The sequence below is a fragment of the Zootermopsis nevadensis genome, unplaced genomic scaffold (genome assembly GCF_977971745.1).
Source record: "Zootermopsis nevadensis isolate Lab colony 2312 unplaced genomic scaffold, Znev_1.0 Znev_ptg000022l, whole genome shotgun sequence".
In the NCBI taxonomy this organism is placed as follows: domain Eukaryota; kingdom Metazoa; phylum Arthropoda; class Insecta; order Blattodea; family Termopsidae; genus Zootermopsis; species Zootermopsis nevadensis.
The window spans coordinates 26,960,674-26,975,827 of NW_028259154.1; the positions used below are offsets into that span (position 1 = coordinate 26,960,674).

Sequence of the window (15,154 nt, forward strand, 5' to 3'; positions counted from 1 at the left end):
TACGGAGTCTCCTCAAAACAATGCCCGTGTTTAAAGTTCAAATATTAAAATAGTAACAAAATGACAACTCTCCTTCGAATTATCACATTCTAATTGTGACTAAACAGCTGCGATTAGAAACATTGATATAGCATCAATAAATTTGCAAGGAAACTAACTAGAAAAATCTCACGTGTTAAGCATAGATAGATAGAATGACCTTGAGAAAATAGGGTGTAGGACAGACTGTGTTTATCTGCGGGGTACAGCGGCGGTAATGAACCTCCTGATTGCATAATTTCTTGATCACCTGACTGACTGACTGTAGGCTTTTCAAAAATTACTCAGATCCATGGATCAAACCATAAATGAAGAGTCAGTCGTGTGACGTCACAGAGTGAGTAGACAGACAACACGCTGGAGTCTACAAGGCGTCTCTAATCTTGTCATTTGGGAGGAAACACTTAACTGCTCGAGACGTACCGTGCCGACGGACCAACTCTTTCTCGTGTTACGTCTCCCAGTAAGTACGTCAAATTTCTCGTCCGTTTTGAAATGCTCCTGGAGGCACCGCCCCTCAGACGCAAAGGAAGAGCTTATTTATGAGAGTCTCACTTCTACGACTTTAAACGGATGCAAAGCAAGAAGACAAGAGTGGCCATGTTTAGTTCTTACACTAGAACACGTTACGGTAACCTAGCAACCAGACCAAAGACGGAGCAACGTCGAAAATTGGTTGAAGCGAAAGGATTTAAATTCGTAATCAGGACACTTGAATAATAATTCAGAGCCGTGTTATTACAATTTGCATTTTCTCGTGACACGGCATCTAAACCCACTCTTTCCCTTACAATAAGGGGTTGAATAAATGCAAACTGTGAAGAGGGCTGTCTACTTACGTCGTCCGTCACGGGGCGTCGTCCAATTAAGGGCGAGGAGGACCGACGTCGTTCGGAGGTGCAGATGACGTCACTAGAAGAAAAAACCCAAACTGTGAGGCGATAATCGAGCTAAGGAGCTTTAATCACTGATAAAGAGACAAAGCGAAACAGCATGTGAACTGCAGCTTCAAACGAATACTGTGTGAAGAAAATTATAATATTAAAGCGGACGTTCACATGCACACAAATAACCAAACTGCTAAGACACGTATCGACAATTCAAAAGAATTAGGCCATGGTTACTTCAACCACATGTTCAGCCATCATCACAAAACGCACTATAATAGGCGACATGAACCGAAGCTACCAGTCGTTCAGCTGGTCAAAACAATTCCCTGTACGTCATGGAACCGACGAATTCATCATCGCCACTGGACCCCATTCTGAGCTAGAGTCTCATCGAGTTTGGTTCAACTGTAAAATCGACTGAGTACATTAATAAATTAGCAGTTGGCTCAACTGTAAATTAGTTAAAGGTGGTTTGTCATGTTGAAAGCGGATTTCAACATTTCAATGGCAGCAAACGTGTCCCAACTCCACCAACCAATTTTCTTTCAACAGACTTTCCGCCTGAGGAATGGCTTGCCCAAATGTTGCACCGCCCTTCGGTAATTAATTGGTTAAAAACCGAATTATCGCCGCAAAATCCTTTCGCTTCTCCGGCTCCCGTGTAGATGATCATAACTTTTTTTTAAAGTGTCCATCGCCGTTCAGTTACTTCGAAACACGGGACAGCGAATGATTGATTGAGTGCGAGGAAGTAATTTCATTATTTCACTCCAAGAGTTGCTTTACGGAAATCCCTGGCGTTTTTCGTCAGCTTTACTGTGTAACTCTTGGAGTGTCTCTTTAAAACATAGTCATTTGATAGCACTGTACGCCGCATGCAATTTGGAAAGTCGCAGATTTCCTTTTGAAACTTGAAACTCTGCTGGAAGTCCCGGCTTTATGGGCTTAGTTAGAAACTAAGTCATCAAACGCTGGAAGAGACGGGACCAGGGAACGCGCATTCTAAAAGGCGCTGATATGTGAGTAGACTGATCTTTTGCCACCCAAAATAGGGCGCAATGTCTAACTTTTATATCCGAAATAATCACAAATCTGTTCAGAGGCCGCAATCAGAATACAACCGATAAGACATGCAGAACGCCGAAGAATACGAGAGGAAGCGGTCACAACTTGTTCAAGCTGGTATTTGTCTGGAGAGACTGAGGAAAACCTCGAAAACCGCAGGCGAGGGTAGCAAGACACCGGATGGAGAAACAAACGCTGAGAACAGTAGGAAGGAAATATAAGTTGAAGAGTTACAAAGCCCTTCTGATCAAATAGGCGGACTTTACACACTGCGGGAAACAATTATTCAATCCAGCTGGCATTAACTTACACAGACGATTCATAAATGAAATAAAAGACGCAACTTCTATGAAACGTCGTCCATTAACTCTCTGAAGCAGAAAGAACAACCAACCAAATAATATTCCAGAATGCGGTTCTTAGCTCAAAGAAAACAAGGCGTCTCCATGACAACGACCAACTGATACACACTGTTCAAAAAAAATAACATCTGTTTCTTATGAGAGACGCGATTAGTTATTCAACGTTGAAATGTGTGGTACATATATTTACCACTGGAGTTTAACGGGTTGAATCCAGTCCACGAACGCTCTAATTCAAAACGCCCGTTGTAACATCGTCCCAGCAGCGCTTAGTTAACCTGCCTCCTTTTTTTTGGGTTCAAAAGCAAAAAATCTTTATACATATCGCTACATAACCTTTTCACATAATATAAATAAACACTTAGCGGTACTTAAATGACTCTGAAGACCCTCATAAGACACTGCGTGCAGACCAATGAGACGTAAGCCGGTTACACCAAACACAGAATCAACCCTGACAAAAATTAAAACGCTAATTAAAATAGCATCAATATTTACTTTTCATTAACATTGAGCAAAATATATTTGAAATGGTTTTGGATTAATACTGCAACTTCGAAATGCAAACTGTTTACCCCCACTCATAAAATCTGTTTGTTTTGGTTTACGGTGTGGTATTATGTTAAAACATAACTCGTAGAGAATGTCGTGTTACAGGCGAGGACACATCTCTGTTATGAAACGTAACTTTGGGCGAATTTATAAGTTTGTCTGCACTGAGGTTCTTAACCAACCTGCTGTGAGGGCCGACACACACGGAAAACCTGAAATTTGTTACAAAGAATGTGTTGTTGCTAAACGCTGGAAGTCATAATTAATAAAATAATTTTAGACAGGCTTACACTGCATGCAATATTTTAATTAACGTGATACTGTAACAAAATAATTATTTAAAGGTCGTTAAACATTGTCATTAAAAGGTCATTACGTGAAATTGAAACACGAAGAAATTATACAGAAACTGCTTTTTCTCGCTGCCATGACAACAGGAGAAATCAAGCCTCTCTGTTTTGAACATTAAATTTTGTATGCATTTATATCACTTCCGTGTATGTTGAAAGTGTAAATCTTTTCCGTGCGAGGCGCTTCGGGAGTCTTCAAATTGAAATTCATCAACAACGCGCACACAAACGTTAGCACGTTGAAATCCTTCCGCCACGAGAAACAAAACAGAATTATGCATCAAATAAACAAAACTCTTTTTTTTTGGTATAATTTATACAAAACACCGCTATCCAAACAAATTCTAGAAGCATGCCGGTATGACCAGCGCATGCAAAAGTACAGTTCGCAGCATAAAAAGTGCTACGTGACGTAATTGCTAAATGAACGTAAAGATGTGTGTTGGAGTGAATTACATGCGTCGGACTACGCATACCAACTTCAGCAGAATCAGTAGGAGGGAGGGGCGAAGTGCGGACGAGAGAAATTTCAAGCACTTCTGGACCGCAAACATAAATCCCGTTCTTTATGTTGTACACTGTACCGTTGCCATGGAAACACCTCAAAGTAAAACGCATTATGTTTAATAGTAGAGAAAAACTGGCCAGAAATGCGTAATTGTTTGTTGTTATCATAATCCACGGTGCGAATAAGAAACTTTGGCGAAACCTTATAATTCGCGTATTAAAATAAAAAGCCTGCATAACTCTGGCGGAATTACACATGTATTACATGTAAACAGAGCCAATGGTGTTCACTTACGTAAGCACAAAAATTTGGATAAAAACTTCTTGGATCGAGTTACAAAGATTCTTAATTCTGTGCGCTTTTGTGAAGATTTATATACTTTTAGTTACAAGAAAATAACAGAGATTCTCTAGAAAAATTCTAATCGGCGTTGTCTAAAATGAGTAAAATAAAACAATGCGAAATGGACGTCAGTACTAACGAATCGGCTTACGTCCACACCAAATGGCGGCCTGCAACTGAATCAGCAGCAATACGTCACTGGGTTTGGCGTCATTTTATATCATGTAACATATCCATTAGCTGAAGTGGATTAAGAAATGTGCGCGCTAACCTTTTGAAAATCTGGCACCGAGGTTGAACATTAGACACAGGTCTGGCGATAGAATACTTCTACATAATTCGAGAACAAGTCTTCAATATTTCATGTCACATCCCAGATCAAAAACGTTTTCATCTGCGTAGCTGAAGATCGCGAAGGCACTTGTCTCTGAAGTGAATAACAAAACAGAATTGTGTGTGTGTGTGTGGGGTTGTTAGTTGATATAATTCTTCCACAAAACTAATAATGTAACTTTCATAAATGAATTATTGAAGATCAAAAAAGATTACTTTCAATTCTGTACTTACTGTGGAAAACAGGATTAAAGATTAAAGATGGTACCCCATAATTTATTCAGTAACGTACTTAAACTAGTATTTCATTATGTCACTACATAAAAATTATGGTGCTTAAGTGACATAACTCCTTTTTATTTGTAAAAAAAATAATAGATTTTCGCAAATGGGCTTACATAACTTCGACCAATTCTTGACTTAGCCCACTTTTCCGTAACACCGAACAATTAACAACAGACTGTCTTGAGAAGACTTCAATAACATTTTCTTTACACAGCTCAGCAATACGAAATTCCAGGAAATGATGTTTCTGTGTCGCAAGGTAACCAAGGAAACGTAATCTCTGATTTTACCTTCGTATAATATTGCTCATACTCTGTGATAAATAAATACATCTCGTAAATAAAAAGTCGACTCTTATGATGAAAGGTTGTTTGCTCGTAATTATGCCTTCCGGTGTTTTTGAACATTCTTGTAACCACCTAAGATGAAGAAAAGAATCCAAAAATTCGAGGGGCTTTCAGGTGCTTCCCCCCCCCCCCCCCAGGCTGGTCTCAAACCCGACGCCAGAAGTAGACAGACGCCTTAGCATGTGGCTGTTTCAACAAAGTGTGCATGTACGAGTTTTTGTCCAAAAAACAAGAAACAGAAGAAAAGAATCCATTTGAGAGACGGGCATAACATGGGAAGATAATATTAAAAAGGACGTTTAAGGCTATATTTAATTCGCTGGAGACATGATCGGAAAAATAATTCTTTTATAGGGAATCTCTTGACAGGTTGAATGGCTAACAACTTCTGAGTACGTTTTCGGATAATCCGTATGATGTTAGTTGTAACTCACTGAATCCACGCCTTTTCATAACAGCCTTTCACTCATCCACAGCGTTACCAGAATCGGAAAATCAGACGATAAATGCGTCAATGATCTACCTTTCCGCCGTCTAAAACACGGCCACAGAATCATTTCTATAAATAATCGTTTATCCTGCTAGCCGCATCTGTGCACAGCATAGCACAGCGGCCCGACGCGTAGACACGTGGATCAATACCTCGACAGTTAAGGCGTGTAATGAATCAGCCTCGCATACTTGTTTCATATTACCACATAACTTACGGTAATTTACATGTCTGCTTCAACATGGAATTTATAGATACATGAACACAGGAGGAGAGACGGGAAAACAAAAATTCTGCGGCAGGAATTCGAAGCTTCATCGAGACAGTGAAATGTGGCAAGTTCCCGGAAAGCGAGAGACCGCATAGCTCAGAACGGTCCAAATTTTAAACTCGCGTAGTGCCTGGGAAAATGAACGCACCCAGGCGTTATGAATGAATGCGAGTCTACAGTTTCTGTGTGTACAAACAATTGAAGTACGAGATTAGCGAGGCATGTAGCACGAATGGACGAGACGAGAAATTTATACAGCCCAACATTTAGAGGAAAGAGACAACGCGGTAATACTGGGCAAAGACGGGATAATATTAAAACGAATCCTAAGGAAATATGGGAGTGTGTGAAATGGATTTAACTGGCTAAGGACAGTGGCAGGATTATTTCACGGAAGATGGTAAACCCTATTTCCGCAATGTTAATTTTGTCATATCGACGTACATTTTTATAAACAGCCACAAGATCTAGTCATGAAATTTGGAATGCGTTTAGTTGGGGGCTTTCCTGTATATGCTAACCTCCTTAGCACAAAAAAAAATTCTTTCTAAAAGATATATTTTAAGAAAAATAGTCTTACGAAAAACTTCCTTGTCTGGAATTGTACAGAAATATTTTCGGAACAGACTGTACCGTGTCTACGTGTTAAAAGTTTGTTACTCTAGCGCCACAAGCAAGTGGTCTACAAAGTAAATGAGCCTTCCTTTCTTCTTCTTCTTCTTCTTTCGTCTTTCATTTCCGCTGCATAAGAGACCGAGAGCAAACAATACATCTGTACAAACTTCACCGCATTCGTGTACTCCCCTCCTCCAACCCCTTCATCGCGAACGCTTTCTTCAACACTGCCATGATAATTTTCGAGCAGTAAAACACTTCTGCAGCGCACGAAAGAATGTTGTTTTAAAAAGCGTATGATGAAGCTAATTCATGGCGGGGAAAAATTCCACCTGATTCTATAAGGTATGAAAATACGCCCACTTTCCTACAGTGCGGAGAGATGAAGATTAATTTTAACGAAGCGCCGAGCTCAGATTGGCGGAAAGTGTAGCATGCATACGTATGCAAATCAAAGAAGAGACAACAAGGGTGACCTAGAGATAGATGGGAGGATTACGACGAATCTTTAGGAAATGTAATAGACTGGCCCTCACCTGCTGTAGTCCGAACCGATAAATCTGGGTCAATATCTCACGCTGCCTACTATTTGTAAAGGGTGGATCTCAGTACACTATTTCATGAAAACGAATTCCAAAACAGAAGCGTTGTTATTTGAGCGCACACAAATAAAAACTCAAATCTGTTGCATTTCGCTCGCATTCAGTGTTTGCGTGTACAACTCATTTCGCAAATTACGAAAACCGACTTTTAAAACTGACTTCAAAATGAAAGTTTCGACTCTCGTCCCAACAAACTAAACAAATATTTCACTTAACACTGGTTCGCCGCCGAATTACAAAAGCTGAATATCTGGCTATTTTATGTGGTAAAATAACGACACCTTAGTCACGCAAATTCTGCTGATGGTTAAATCTGTTATCTGTTTATCTATCTCACTAATGAAGAGATTGACTCAATTACGTGTTCGATTCTAAAGCACCGCCTGTTGGTTTTTTTAAACCGGGTATTATACCCAGCATCCACACGCATACAGTTCACTGAATTATTGACGAAATCCTTTCACTCGTTTGCCTGTAGAACACGTAATTGGAATTTTTTTTAAACAGCGCAGTCAAAAATCAATAAGCCTCTTAGCAGACACTACGTTAAATGCTAATTCACATAATTAGGCAGTGCTTCGTTGTTAGACAAGACATTCAGGAGTTGATGAGTTCGTTTAAGGAAGTAAATGCATGGTTCGTCCTTGTAAATAAACGTCACATTTTAATGCTAAAATCGTTAGGTTTCTTCTATAGCCTCTCCCTGGCAAAAGCGACGTTTTACGTCGACTGCAATTGGACGTTAGAAACAACACAGCATCAGATATTTCTCCGTCCCCCTCAAGAATTTTTTTGGAGAAAATGTTGGCCAAAACACCTGAACGACGACTAGATGGAAGGATAATATTAAAATGGATTTTAAACAGTGCGCGAGGGTATGGAGAAGTGGTCGCCTCTGCTTTTCGGTTCATGGTGACATTTCAGGGTCTCACGGTGGCGAGCATAAAGATTAATGTCTTCCGGGATGTGGCGCCGTGTAGTCTGGTACGACAGAAGAATCGAACCCCGAACATTCAGCATGCCCTTCATTAGCTAACGTCTGTTTCCCATTTCCATGACGGAAAAAATATTACGCACGCATAAATAAATTGCGTCAACTTCCGATAGGCTGTTTTGGATCTGAGCCCCTTCATTATTTATTTAAGCCCCCCCCCCCCCAACAACATTGCAGAGAAAGCAAATAATTTCAATTTTAATACCACGAAGATAAAACGTTGAAACAGAAACCTATTTCAGCCTTTTCTACTTTCATGTCATGCAAAATAATGGAGAAAGCGTTCTGAATATGATTATATTTATGAAAACTTTGCCCTTTACAAACTACACAGGCAACAGGAATTAATTAATGTCTTTAAGGGGCCCCTCTTCCGCAATGTGAACCCCACATAACCATCTCAACAGAAATACAAACTTAACTGTTTTGGCCCTGATCATGAAATCCCCTCCCCCTCGCCGTTTGCATTCAACCCTTTCTTGTGACCCATCTTTGCCAAGTTATTGGACACCCCAAATATGTAAAATTCCTACTCTATTCACAGTCTCCCCTGTAATTTGCAGTCTAAACGTTACTTGTCTCCTTCTGCCATAGTCCCCTTTGTGTCTTCGTGCCGACATAGCTCCACCCCTTCCAACTCTGCTGTCCTTAATGCTTGTACTTACAGTGCAGATTTTTGGATGATTAATTAGCAATTTGCTACGAACATTTCATGTGCATCAGACAAGGGCAGAACTTTCTGGAAAAAAAAAAATATACTCGACGGCCATTTCAAACTTTCATTCATGTGGCTATTAGTAAATTTAGATATTCTCTTAAGGATGTTTCGACATAATCCTAACACTGCTAGGTGACCTGTAAGAATCCATAAGCTGAAATATAAAATGATGCCTCTCATTTCACTTATTAAATCTTTAAATGTTGGACATGAATCAATATTAAACTCACTCGTTGTGCCACGTGGCCAATTTAATAAGCTCACATAAGACTCTTGAGAAAGTAACAATTTCGCGTAATGTTATGACATTTATTTCCGGCAACTTCTCCAGATGTCTCTACTTTATTACAAAGCAACACTTTAAATCAATGGTCTGAAACATAACGACGTTCCCTGTGGCTCCAGGTGGTCGCTTTGAGGAAATGAAGATACGAAAGGAGAACAGAAAAGAATGAAGAATCAGATACACAAATGTCCAATAAAATTCTAAAAGAAAGAAGAGATTAAAGCGGGAAAATTACAACGAAATAAAAATAAGATACAGGCAGGCAGATAAGAACGGTGAATATGGAGGTGGTAGGGTACACACATGCGCACAAAGATACTGGGTTGAGGCTCGGGTTAGATTACCACAAGATTTTACCACTGGCTATGCGAGTAGGTAGATGTGAGAAAAGTGATCAGACACAAAATACTTTGACGGCCAACAGCGATACAGTGAACTAACCCTCTCGGATTCAGAGAACAAAAGACGTGTATCGGCTCCCTTTTCTGCCAGACTAAAAAAGATCACATTTTCATTGACACTCAAAAGATAAAATTACACAGACGTAACATAATTTGACGACAAGGCATCTAGTGGTTAATTCAAGGTGTAATAATCTTTACAAAGAGCCGACTTGACACCTGTGGGTACCTGGAAAATGCTGAAGACAGAGGAAACATGACCTTTTGTAATCTCCCTCCCGAGAGAAGTTCCACTGGCCAAGCGCAGTTTGAGTTTGGGGATGGAGGAGGGAATAAAAAGTTCTTACTGGGCTTAAATGCTAAGGTAGAAACTTCTCGTGTTTCGTACCTGTCTGAAGTTTCCCTTCAAACAGTTTCCAAATACCGCCATCACCTGCAAACAGCGCCACCTGCTCCATACTCCAGAGTATTCGAACCGAATCCTTATGAAGAACCTAAGGAAAACCACGAATACCTTATTAGGGATAGCCTGTCTTCGAACGCAGGACTTCTCAACAGAAAGCACGACTGCTAACCAAAACAGAATAGTCTGGTTACACTGTATAATTGTTGGATAACCAAACAAGTTCGATAACAAGTTAGAAACACTCGGATTCTCCAATGACCAAGAAAACATCGAAATATTAACGTCAGATATTTCCAGTGACACAGCGGAATGCCTTTACCACTGACATAACCTGGCAGACGAATTTCTGCCAATGTTGCGTGATGTTTATATCCAACACGTGTCTTGTATCATTTGCATATTTGAAGCGAAGATTTTCTGCACAATATCAGACAGCAAGTACCGCTGAGTTATGCTCAACGGACGGCTTATGTCAGTTTACGGAGTCTCTTTTGCTGCAAAGCATTTATCAGAATGGAACTGTCATCATAGCTGAGCGCACATTTTGAATGAAAGTCGATTGCTCACGGCTCTGACACAATTGTACGACAAGCTGCTAGGGAGAGGGCGGTAATGTCACAGTCAATTTGAAAGCTCGACAGAGCAAAGACAGTGACACCTGCAACAAATACCGCAGACACTTTTAGTGGGTGTAAAAATGTTTATTCTGAATTCAGACGCGGCAGTCACAAAGCGAATTCCACAGAGAGATTTCTTCAGCCAAGAACGCGCACACAGAATGAATCAACTCCTTAAAATCGACGTCTCTGAAGGTGGAAGGCATACGAATCACCCAAAACAACTGAGGGTCCTTGATAACAGGTTGCTGGGAGTAACATCTGGACCTAAGGGGGGCGAAGCGACAGGAGGATACAGAAACTCGATGAGGATGTGAGAAAAATACCAGAAGGCAAGTTCTGCTAGATGAGATAAACCAGAGAAGCATCAACGAATGTCCTCTAGAAAAAGATTTCTACCATCCAGTTTCCTAGGTTATCAGTAGCCGCAACAGTTGATAAAAGAGCAATATATGGAAAAACAAGTCAATGTTCTCTTGACTGTACTTATGTGGCCACAAACAACACAAATGTACACAGACGACCATACAGTGAGCTAACTTAATCCGATTCCAATTTTCATATTTTTTCCAAGACCCATTTCAACACTACTTACGAAACAAGCTCTCAAGTGACCTGTCCCCCAACAACCGACACGCCATCATTAATGCAACTGAACAAATGCCTGAATGTTCCGATACCTACGCCGACAGATCTACCAGTGTTTGGCCCCAAACCCAGCATTTTTACAGCGAGTAAATTAGCACTGTGCCATCGGCCGACACACGGAGAAAGTATTCACCGTTTGCTGGGAGAAATTTTTCCCGTCTTCTTGGTAAGAGACGCCATACGCGTGCCTGGACTGGACCCCACCCCCAACTCTCTCCAGGGACTGAGGTCTGCTCTCCAGATGAAAGAATTAAACATTTAGGTACGGGATTAACGCCCTCTCAGCGCGGGAACATCTGAGCATCGGGATAATCCCTTTCCGTTCCAATTTACTTGCAACAAATGAAACTCCATCCCCTTTAATACGGGACAACCGCTATTCCGCCCTGCGATGTAATTTTATTAAAATAACTGGATTTCTGTACGTTGAATTCTTTATCCCAATTATGAGTTTAATATTTCAGTGGGTATTACACGGTGTAAAATGTTGAAGTGTGAAAGGAATAAGCGATCTTGTCGCCTACTGTAAATATTGGAGGAAAAGTTGCCCGGGGGAAATATTCCGGACACAAGTTAAGACGAAAATACATAACTTACATAATAAGGAGCTCCATAACGTCCGTTCTTTACGGAATGTCACTGCCGTATTCAAGTCACAAGGGGTGAGTACGCCAAAGCGCGCAGTGACAGCGGATCGATTCCCACAAGGGGCAAAATTTTCTCTTTTCCACCACGTCCAGACTTTGGCGACTCGACAGGTACCACATAGGGTGGGGGGAGGGGTAAGCTGGCCGGGACACCAAGCCCACCTCTGTACATAATTGCTAATTTTGGAATGTGTGGAGCGATATCTCCACTTCCCCATACGTCATGTGATGTGTCGTGTCGTGTGATGAAAAACCTGAACGAATTTTTGTTCTTGTGAAAAAGGCCTCCAACTTTGCATCACGATATTGACAGTTCTGAGAAGCCCGCTCTCTGTGCAGGGCATGAAGACGGCGGTACCGGAGCGGACACTGAGACCAAATCGTGTTAAACACACTGAAAACGGTCGGCTTTGTTCTAAATTTAACTGTCACGAACTGCGACCGTGGCGATAACATCTGCCACTACAAGCGGCTGCCTGTCCCAGGGAGACCTTGTTTTGAAGCCAGGGTTAAGTTCAAAGCTGGGAAATATCGGCCTAACAATTCCGTGAACACAGCAGACGAGGGTTCGTCACAGTATTCACAAAAACCATTAATGAATTTTATCGTCGGTCGGACAAATTTAATCACACACCCCGCACCCTATTTAAACTTTATTTTATATTTTTTTTACTGTCCAGACACGTGGTCTTTCCAGAAGATACACGTAACAATCCTTAACAGTGCGTAAATCTACGATCGCCATTTGCAAATCCACGGCCACTTAGATTCAGTTAAACAATCGAGTGGGAAAATGAATCCATTCCTTTAACAAATTGCACTAACACAGATTCCGCGCTACGTTCATACAGGGAGACCCTAATTAACTTCTCCCTAGGGACAAAGACCCGGCAGGTTCCTCGCCACTAAGTTTCTATTCTTTTCGAACAACGGGTTATTATTCTAATTGAAAGAAATGTTTGGGAAGGGACATTATTTTCAGTGCTTATCATTAGCTAACTTTTAATTAGTCTCTACATTAACCAGACGGATAAATGACGGTCTTCCGAGCTCGGAGAAATCGTATTTACCTGGCACGAGGTTTAATAAAGTCAATTAAAACACTGGTATTAAGCACAGTATATTGTAAAACTCACAGTTGCTGACCTGGCCGGTAAATTCCTCGCCTCTTTATAGCATACGGGAAGGAAGAGGGTTCTTAAACACCAGAGGAGTATAATTTGTTCTCTCTGCCAACTTGTGCGTGCGCACACACAAACACACACAACTAACAGACTAGAACTGGTAGAGGTGCTGAGGTTTAGAACCTGAGGCTCCAGACAGACAACACCGACCACAACGGAAAACTACATCAAATTCAGAGTCGAGACGCAGGAGTTGGGATTCTTTTTGAGGGCCGCAGTAGCAAGCAACACCACTAATTCGCCATGCAGATGCTGGTTTATGGCTGCAGCCCACCACCGCAAGCCAGACGCATGCACTAAGTAACCGACATCCCATCAATACGACACATTGCTCCCGTCTCAACCTTGTTCATTTCGTCGCTCTAACAAATAATCGGTGCGCAGTACAATGCAGTTTTCTCCATACCCCTCCTGCACGTACACCAAGTTTCGAATAAAACCGTCTGACATTCGACACAGCTCCTGACGAAGGCAATCACCTGAACAGGACAACTCATAGCAACGATACCTCTCTCTGTGCACCAAGATGGATTCGAATCGGTGACCCCTGTGTCTGAGCAGTTCGAAACCGCGTGTCTGCTTCTAAATCCCTGCAGGAGGACGAAGCAACCCGCACGCAATGCAGGACCGTCTGTTTACAATTCCTGGCAACCGGCCCTGCGAGGGGTCCATCAGGTCAGTATCCGCAGTGTCGCAATGCGTTCTCACTGCCGCACGCTGTCGACTTCCTGTCTCCTGAGACACGGAAATTTTGAGAACGAATCGCTCACGGAAAACGTACGTGGACCTGATGGAACTTGCTGCATATGGAAATATAATATTAAAATGGATTGAGAAATTCCACCCGACTCAGCAAATCCTGTGAACACGGCAAAGAATCTTCGAGTTTCATAAGACGAAGGGAATGTGACCAGTTGAGCGACTGTCAGCTGCTCAAAATGGCCCCTGCTCCGTGGAGTTCGATCCGTTTCTGAGTCATACATAACAATCGCAAACACCCGATGCCAGGTCACGAAATTTGCGTTTCTCTGCGTCCAAAGTCTTTTTACCGCAATTGCCACGAACAGTTTGCGTTTAAAAAAATATCGGAAGCGAGAGGTTAATTTGTTCCGGGTTAATGACCCAGCCCAAGCCTCGCCGCCCTGTTCAAAGTGTCAACGCACGCAAAGTGACACGAAATAGGGGGGTGGGGGGGCAGCGCATTATAATTCGTTGTTTACGTGTAACGCACAAATTATTTTCAAGCCAGGGAGCACAGTGCAATACGCGAGCCACAAACCAAAGTTCAGTTGAATTAATAATAATGACCGGTGTTGCGCTGCTGTTGAGGGGCTGATTGAACTCGATGCAGTTCAACGATGTTCAACTTATTCACGTCCCAGTGATGCGAACCTCTGGGTTCAGCCCAAGTGTTACTAATGGGCATGTGAACGGAGAGAAAAGTAGCGGACCGACGGGGTTTGCCGCCACTTTTATGTGGGAGATGAAAGGGCACTCACATCTCTATGACAGCATCTCATCCAGTCCTCCGAGAGCCGTGCCTTACGACACAGCAGCCGGAGATGAAGCAGCTAACATGTCGTAGGGAGACGAGTAAGACATTGCCTATGTGCCCAAAGTACGCATATACCAAAATACTTTAACACCTATACACATTTTATTTCGCAGTTTGTGAAAAATGTTACATTTCCCGCCATCATGTTTCGCTAGTGACGTCAACGAGTGGACAGGGATTACCTGATTACAAGTCATAATTATGTGCATAATTTTCGTGGTTCTAGGTTTACGTCCAATGAATCACAACGCTTTGCGAAGTGTTTCGAGTCTACCCTGACTAAACATCGCCCTGATTAATTGAGGCAGAAAGCACATCTGAAACGTCGGTGAACTTCTACCAGACTACAAAGCGCAACATTCCAGAAGACAGTCATCTTCATACGTAATGGACTTCACTTTAGGAGTGAATTCATTGTTTTAAATTTCCGATTTTGAAACAAATTCGACTACGTTTCCATGACAACTACCGCAGAAAAGTTTCACGAGCTGCAGGGAACCTAGCATCTTCTCATTGTACCAATTCCACTGCGATGTCACAACACAAATGATGATCACGTGTTAACTTTACGTGCAAAATCGAGCCAATGCACGATTTTGAACGAAATGCTCACAGCGAACTGTGAGTTTTTATTCTCGGAATTCTGA

The 15,154-nt window shown here is 41.8% G+C and overlaps 1 protein-coding gene across 7 annotated transcripts in view; it reads right to left on the bottom strand.

Annotated features, from left to right (window-relative positions):
- LOC110829231 (uncharacterized) overlaps window positions 1–15,154 on the bottom strand; it is a 300,697-nt gene that overhangs the window by 80,417 nt on the left and 205,126 nt on the right. For 6 of the 7 annotated variants that reach the window (XM_087353953.1, XM_087353952.1, XM_022062755.2 and 3 more), the window contains one exon: window positions 879–951. The exons of the other annotated variant lie outside the window; for it this stretch is intronic. The gene's annotated coding sequence lies outside the window, so the exon portion shown is untranslated. The remainder of the gene's footprint in view (window positions 1–878; window positions 952–15,154) is intronic. 7 annotated transcript variants of the gene reach the window in all.